At 51.4% G+C, this 8,461-nt stretch overlaps 1 non-coding gene across 1 annotated transcript; it reads left to right on the top strand.

Moving 5' to 3' along the window:
- The first annotated feature begins 1,298 nt into the window (after positions 1–1,298).
- On the top strand, positions 1,299–1,370 carry TRNAQ-UUG (transfer RNA glutamine (anticodon UUG)). Its single transcript has one exon. It is a non-coding gene; the product is annotated as a tRNA-Gln (tRNA).
- The last annotated feature ends 7,091 nt before the right edge of the window (positions 1,371–8,461 follow it).

Genomic DNA, 8,461 nt, shown 5'->3' with positions numbered 1-8,461 from the left:
GGCTGTGAACTGCCAGTTCACAGCCCCAGCACCGCTGGGCTCCTGGCCGCAGCACAAATTAAGCATTGATGGCACCCCAGACGGGACCGTAAGGCAAGGCCCTATCCACAGTTGGGATGTGGATAAATTGGAGAGGTCTGAGAAGTGCCACGTGAATGATTAAAGGATGGGAAAATGGACCTTAGGAAGTCGGACTACATGCTCACAGCAGCCACTTCTGGCCTAGTAACCTGTGGATCCTGGTGTGACAAAGTGGGAACTTTGGTAGTGTTTTGGTGAAGCCGATGCGTGCCTCAGTTTCCCTTTGTGCTTTGTGCTGCTGTGCGCAGCACTCAAAGAATTAAAAACTGCTGCAGAGGCAGAGTGGGGATGGGGTGGGTGCTGTGTCACCTGACTCTCTGTAGTGGTATGAATGGGTCATTAAGCTCTGGCTCAAACCAACCTACGCACGTACACCAGGAGCCAAAGAGAAAGAGAATTGCTTGAAGGCCCAGTTTCCAAGTATGGCAGGAGTGGTATGGGTCCTTGAATCCTGATTAGGGTGACCAGAGAGGAACTGTGAAAAAACGGGACAGGGGGTGGGGGGTAATGGGCGCCTATATAACAAAAAGTCCACAAAAACGGGAGTGTCCCTTTAAAAATGGGACATCTGGTCCACCTAATCCTGATGCACTAAAGGGGTCACTCCCAAGGGCCTGGGGCGTAGACCAGACCCTGTGGATCTGGGGAAGTCAGAGGTTGAGGGACACCCAGAGCATGGAGCTGTGTCCCTGAACCTCTTGGCTAACAGCCATTCATGGACCTATCTTCCAGGAACTTATCTAATTCTTTTTTTGAACTTTGTTATACAGTTGGCCATCACAACATCCTCTGGCAAGGAGTTCCACAGGTTGACTGTGAAGAAATACCTCCTTAGGTTTGTTTTAAACCTGCTACCTAGTCATTTCATCGCGTGACCCCTGGTTCATGTGTTATGGTGAAGGGGTAAATAACACTTCCTTAAATTAGTCACATTCTCCACCCCAGTCATGATTTTCTAGACCTCTCTCATATCCGTCCTGGGTCGTCTCTTTTCTAAGATGAGCGGTCCGTCTTTTTCATCTCTCCTTACTCAGCTGCTCCGTGCTCTTAATCATTGTTGTTCTCTGGACCTTTCCCAATTCTAAGAGATCTTCTTGGAGGTGGGGCAACCTGGACCGCAGCAGTATTCATGGCATGGGAATGTGTTCCCAATGCCAAAGTCACCCCCCAACACAGTCTAGGGCTTCCTTATCCTTGTAGATCCCCATATTTGGTGGGGTTCTATGGTGTAATGGTTAGCACTCTGGACTTTGAATCCAGTGATCTGAGTTCAAATCTCAGTAGAACCATGTGTCTGCAGTGGGGACCCCTGTCTTTTGGTACCCCCACCCCACCCCAACACCCTGAAGGGGTGAGCCGCCCAAAACTTTCATTGCCCCAACCAGCCTCTGAGCAGATGGTTCATACAGGCGGATTGATAACACATAGGACAGTGAGACCTGCCATCCCTAATTACAATGTGTAGCAGACACCCTGCTGATGGGGAGAGGGGAGGGGGTGTATGGCGATAGATAGATAGATAGAGGTTGGATGGGGATAGGTAGATAGATAGGGGGTGGATGGGGATAGGTAGATAGCTAGAGGGGGTGTCTGGGGATAGAGCGATAGATAGATAGAGGGGGCATATGGGGAGAGAGCTAGATAGAGGGGGTGTGTGGCAGGGGTTCTCAGACTGAGGGTTGGGACCCCTCAGGGGGTCGTGAGGTTATTACAAGTGGGTTGTGAGCTGTCAGCCTCCACCCCAAACCTCGCTTTGCATCCAGCGTTTATAATGGTGTTAAATATATAAAAACTTTTTTTTTAATTTATAAGGGGGTGGGGTCGCACTCAGAGGCTTGCTGTGTGAAAGGGATCACCAGTACAAAAGGTTGAGAACCACTGTGGGGATATATAGATAGATAGATGGGGTGGATGGGAATAGATAGATAGATAGATAGATAGATAGATAGATAGATAGATAGATAGATAGATAGATGGGGTGGATGGGGATAGATAGATAGATAGATAGATAGATAGATAGATAGATAGATAGATGGGGTGGATGGGGATAGATAGATAGATAGATAGATAGATAGATAGATAGATAGATAGATAGATAGATAGATAGATAGATAGATAGATGGGGTGGATGGGAATAGATAGATAGATAGATAGATAGATAGATAGATAGATAGATAGATAGATAGAGGGGGTGGATGGGAATAGATAGATAGATAGATAGATAGATAGATAGATAGATAGATAGATAGATAGATAGATAGATAGATGGGGTGGATGGGGATAGATAGATAGATAGATAGATAGATAGATAGATAGATAGATAGATAGATAGATAGATAGATAGATAGATAGATAGAGGGGGTGGATGGGAATAGATAGATAGGTAGATAGATAGATAGATAGATCCCCACGTGTGGGGTTGTGGGGAGAAGTACACTGGGGAGAAGAACATCGGGGGCTGGGCACAAATCCCTGTTGGGCTGGATCTGACCCACTTCCCCCCATTGCCCCGTGGCAGAGGCCAGGGTTCCCTGATGGCATCTGCAGCCCTCTCTTCCGCCCCACCACAAAGGGGCTTGGATGCAGCGAGCAGTCAAGGGTGGCAGGTTGGGGGGTGGCGGGGGATTAGTGCTGCCTCCTGGCTCTCTAATCCCCCCCTCTAATCTCTCCCCCTGAGCGTGTGGGGCAGAGGGGCCTTTAATAGGTTTGCCCACCGACCCTTTAATTAAACTACCCTGTGAAGCGCAACGGGACAGGCTGGAGACACCGAGGGGGCAGGGTGGGGGGAGGGCGCGAAGAGGCCCTGGCCCTGGGAGTTGAGGGGGCCGGGCCCCTGGAAATCGGGGATGCCGAGGCCCGATTGATTTCCGAGTTGTGAGCAAGCGCGCGTCGCGGCCATACACACGCCCTGGGCCCGCATCCCCAGGCTGACGTGAACGGGTCGGACTCAGGCTAACGGTTCTGGCTTATGAATAACGATGCTAATACTAAACGGTTAACAGTCGTGATAATTGCCACGCGACGATCCATGGAGTTGAAGTCCGTGTCTGTGTGACATTTTACTTGGTACTGACGTTGTTCGTGCTTTTTATGTAGTCGGTGATAAAACGAGGCAGATCTCTAGATGAGTGGATGGACCCCCCGAAGACCTCTGCGTACCCCTGGGGTACAAATACCCCTGGTTGAGAACGATTGGGCTAAAACATCTGGCGGAAGGTCTCCAGGCTGCCGAGCGATGGACCCTCCACCATCCTCGGGGCAGTTTGTTCCGGTGTAAAACTGGCACCGATTTCCAATGGGAATTGGGCTGGTTTCGACCTCCGGCCAGTGGTTTGGCCTTGTCTTTCTTTGCTGGGTCAGAGAGACCATTAGGAGCCCAGAATTTTCTCCCCACGCCAGTCCTGCCACACCCGCGCTGTCCTCTCCTGGAGAGGGGGAACCGGTGACGTTCTTGGGGTGCTGCAGGGCTTCTGCCCCCTGTCGTGTCCCCTCGCCCCACAATCCACCCGGCCTCCTGCACCGGCCTCTTCTGCCTGGCCCCACAACTATTGCCCCTCCCACAACCATACCCGCCACACTATTTGCATTGCCCCCCAGATCAGACCCACAGGCCCGTCTTACTGTGGTATCTCGCCCCCTCCCCCATTATCTCTGACCAGATCCATGGGCCCCTGCAACTCTTATATTGATGCATAGCATGCGGATATATAGGGAAATCCCATGAAGCTCTGTGGTATCGACATATTGCAGACGGATCTATAGGGCAAGCCCAATGTAGCCCTGTGATATCGACATGTATTATACAGATCTGTGGGGCACACACAGGTAACCCTGTGATACTGATGTCTATTATACAGATCTATAGGGCATGCACAGGTAACCCTGTGATATTGATGTGTGTTATACAGATCTATGGGGCACGCACAGGTAACCCTGTGATATTCATGTGTATTATACAGATCTATGGGGCACGCACAGGTAACCCTGTGATATTTATCTGTATTATACAGATCTATGGGGCACACACAGGTAACCCTGTGATATTGATGTGCGTTATACAGATCTATGGGGCACTCACAGGTAACCCTGTGATATTTATCTGTATTATACAGATCTATGGGGCACACACAGGTAACCCTGTGATATTGATGTGTGTTATGCAGATCTATATGTAACCCTGTGGTGGCTGAAGCTGGGCTGGGGGCTGGGGCTGGATCTCTTGGGAAAGTTTGCACCTTCACACACGCACCCCCCGCCGGGCCCCTTCCCCCCTGGTGTCAATGGGAAGGGAGGGGGGAGGGGCAGGCAGATCAAAGGGGCCTTTGCAATTCGCAGGCGGCTGGCAGAAGGGGACACGTGCTGCCCATTAACACCTCCCTGATTATGGGCTGGGAGGGGGGCCTTGCTGGAAACTGGCCCCCCCCCGCCAGGAATCACGGTGTGCGGATGGGGGCTGGGAAGCATGGTGCCCCCTATCTGTGTACCCTTGGGGGATGGGGGGCAGGGATCTCCCAGCTCAGGAGAGACTTGGGATCCCTTTACCACCCTGAAAAGAGGCTGCTCCCCCCTCCCCGAAAGGGGGCTGCTCCCCACCAATCCCGCCCGGAGGTGCGGAGGAAGATGATCACCCCTGTACAGGACACCCCTGGCGGCTGCCTGTCCCCCGCCACACTAAGTGGGGAGGGTCGAGGAGAGAGCTCCCCTAAATCAGTGGTCTTGGGCCCCGTAGCGGGGAGCGGGAGCCCAGAGCCCAGGAGCGGCTGCTGGCAGCGTGAACCGGGGTGACAGTGTCCGGGGCGATCAGGGGGAGCGGGGAGGGGTTTGGGACAGAAGAGGAATTCAATTAGCAATGGCGAGTCCCAGATGAACAGGGGGGTCCAGGTTATAGGGGGAGGGGGGAAATTCAAGGGGGGGGGTCTTGTGTCATAAATCAGTATTTGCTCCCCTTCACCCCATGCTGGGCTTTGGAAGTGGGGGGCTGGCACTGGGGTGAAACAACCAGGTGCAAAGATCAGGGGCCCGTCATGCCAGGCGCTGCACAGACCCCAACTGAGATCAGGGCCCGTTATCTATCTATCTATCTACCTATCTATCCCTCATCACCCCATCTATCTATCTATCTATCTATCTATCTATCTATCTATCTATCTATCTATCTATCTATCTATCTATCCCTCATCACCCCATCTATCTATCTATCTATCTATCTATCTATCTATCTATCTATCTATCTATCCCTCATCACCCCATCTATCTATCTATCTATCTATCTATCTATCTATCTATCTATCCCTCATCACCCCATCTATCTATCTATCTATCTATCTATCTATCTATCTATCTATCTATCTATCTATCTATCTATCCCTCATCACCCCATCTATCTATCTATCTATCTACCTATCTATCCCTCATCACCCCATCTATCTATCTATCTATCTATCTATCTATCTATCTATCTATCTATCTATCTATCTATCCCTCATCACCCCCTCTATCTATCTATCTATCTATCTATCTATCTATCTATCTATCTATCTATCTATCTATCTATCTATCCCTCATCACCCCATCTATCTATCTATCTATCTATCTATCTATCTATCTATCTATCTATCTATCTATCTATCTATCTATCCCTCATCACCCCCTCTATCTATCTATCTATCTATCTATCTATCTATCTATCTATCTATCTATCTATCTATCTATCCCTCATCACCCCCTCTATCTATCTATCTATCTATCTATCTATCTATCTATCTATCCCTCATCACCCCATCTATCTATCTATCTATCTATCTATCTATCTATCTATCTATCTATCTATCCCTCATCACCCCATCTATCTATCTATCTATCTATCTATCTATCTATCTATCTATCTATCTCAGTTCCTTTGATCCCCTCCCGGCCTGCTGTGTGTGGGGGGCGAGGTGGCGAGGCGCGGACAGATGTTCCCAGCTGTTACCCAGCGGGAGGGGGCGGAGCAGTCAGGCTGGGGCGACGATGGGGGGTCTCCCGTGCTGGGCCCGTGCCGTCCACAAGCCCCTGTGATCTCCACCTCCACCCCCACCCCCCCAGGCGCCTCCTGTTCACACCTCGCTGGGAGATGGGGCGGTGGGGGGCAGGCTGGAGAGCTCGTGCCCTGCACGGGACATCCTGCCATCAGGGCTCAGAGGGGAGGCGAGGGGGGAAGGGGGGGACACAAGCTCCGCCCCTCCTAGGCCTTGGCCCCGCCCCTGCCTCTTTGGAAAGAGTCACCAAAGGGAGCAGGAATAGAGAGATTCTGGGAACCCCCGTGTCTGTGTTTTGGGGTGGGGGTGTCTCTCCTTCCCCCAAACCTTTGTCATTGGGGGGCTCCCCTCCCCCACACCTGTGCATCGGGGGGGTCTCTCCCCTTCAACCCATGTCTGTGTCTGGGGGTCTCTCCCCCACAGCTGTAATTTGAGGGTCTCCCCCACATCTGTGGTATTGTGAGGGGTCCCCCACATCTGTGTGTCAGGGCCATCTCCTCCTCCTCCAGGTTGGTGTCTGGGGGGGTCTCTCTGGGTTTTGGCAGTCTCCCCTCCCCCATAGCTGTGTCATTGTCGGGGGTCCCCCTCCCTGATGTCTATGTGTCGGGGGGTGTCTCCCTCTCAACCCATGTCTGTGTCTGGGGGTCTATCCCCCATATCTGTATTTTGGGGGGTCTCTCTCATATCTGTCATTGTAAGGGATCCCCCTCCTCCACGTCCTGTGTGTCAGGGGGTGTCTCCTCCTCCCCCATGTCTGTGTCAGGGGTTGTCACTCACCCATAGCTGTATTTTGGGGTGTCTTCCCCATAGCTGTCTCATTGTGGAGGATCCCCATCCCCCACATCTGTGTGTCAGGGGGTTTCTTCCCCCCCCCCCCCCGCCATGTCTGTATCTTGGTTGTCTCTCTCCCATACCTGAGTTTTGGGGATCTTTCCCTTCCCCATGTCTGTATCTGGAGGTGGGAACCCCTCACCATTTCTGTGTCTGTGGTGGGGGTGTCCCCCCACCCCATGACTCTGGGTCTGTCTGCCCAACCCTCTGTCTCACCCACAGAATCTGGTTCAGCGGCCAGATCCAGAACCGTGGGCCTGCATGAACAGAGGTCCAGCACCAGGGGTGGGAAAATCCAGACCCGTAGATACACCGGCTTAATTTAAGAGCTGATTCTAAACTGAGCCAACTGAAGCCACGGACAGCATTGAGCCAAGCAGAGAGGAGCCAGGGTTCGCTGAAATCAGGGGGCGTCTGCATGGGAAGGGGGTACAGGTCATGTCACTAGACCCCCTCTACAAAGCTAGTTCCCCCAGTGTCACCCCAGCCAGCCAATTTCACCCTGGTGCCGAGGTACTGAGTTAGTCCGAAGCACGGAATTGACTAGAGATGGGCAAGGAGTTGCAGTGGGGGAGGTTCAAGTTGCAGTGGGGGAGGTTTAGATTGGATATTAGGAAAAACTTTTTCACTAGGAGGGTGGTGAAACACTGGAATGCGTTGCCTAGGGAGGTGGTGGAATCTCCTTCCTTAGAAGTTTTTAATGTCAGGCTTGACAAAGCCCTGGCTGGGATGATTTAATTGGGGATGGGTCCAGCTTTTGAGCAGGGGGTTGGACTAGATGACCTCCTGAGGTCCCTTCCAACCCTGATATTCTATGATTCTATGATTCTAAGGAAGTAACTAGAGATCCCAGCATCTGCTCCACAACCCAGGCTGAGGAGCAAGCATGCCCTGCCCCCAAACTCCAGTTATACCTGGTTAACCCCTGTGTGGACATGATCCTGGTGGAAGAATGTCTTCGCGGAAGGGGGGTCCCCCAAATGACATACGCTAAGCCAAAAGGGGATGGGAAACATTTATCCCCGCTGTGATAACCAGATTCGGCTCCATTCCCGCTGTCCGTTATCCGAGACCACTTTCCCATGTAGACAAGACCTCGGCGTCCACACAGCAGCTTGCACCAGCTTAACGAAACTGGTTTAAAAGGGGATTTAAGTCAAATGGGTGCATCTTGCCTGGGTATGCTTAAAATGCGGGCTGATTTAAGTATGCTGGCAAAACTCCTCCAGTTATACCGGGATGAAAGTGCTGATTCCCGCACTGGGAATACTAACCTTTGTGCCACATAACCACAGCCCCACTCTAGAGGTAGTACTGGACTAGATCCATTGGGAAAAGATCCCACCCCTATTGAAGAATTGCAGAGTGTTTGCAGAAGAGATTAGCAAACATGGTTTAGAGAGGTTTCAGAGTAACAGCCGTGTTAGTCTGTATTCGCAAAAAGAACAGGAGGACTTGTGAGACCTTAGAGACTAACCAATTTATTTGAGCATAAGCTTTCGTGAGCTACAGCTCACTTCATCGGATGCATC

Source organism: Lepidochelys kempii, chromosome 28 (genome assembly GCF_965140265.1).
Source record: "Lepidochelys kempii isolate rLepKem1 chromosome 28, rLepKem1.hap2, whole genome shotgun sequence".
NCBI classification, from domain to species: domain Eukaryota; kingdom Metazoa; phylum Chordata; order Testudines; family Cheloniidae; genus Lepidochelys; species Lepidochelys kempii.
The sequence above is the reverse complement of the archived record's forward strand: the minus strand, read 5'-3'. Positions and strand labels throughout refer to the sequence as shown.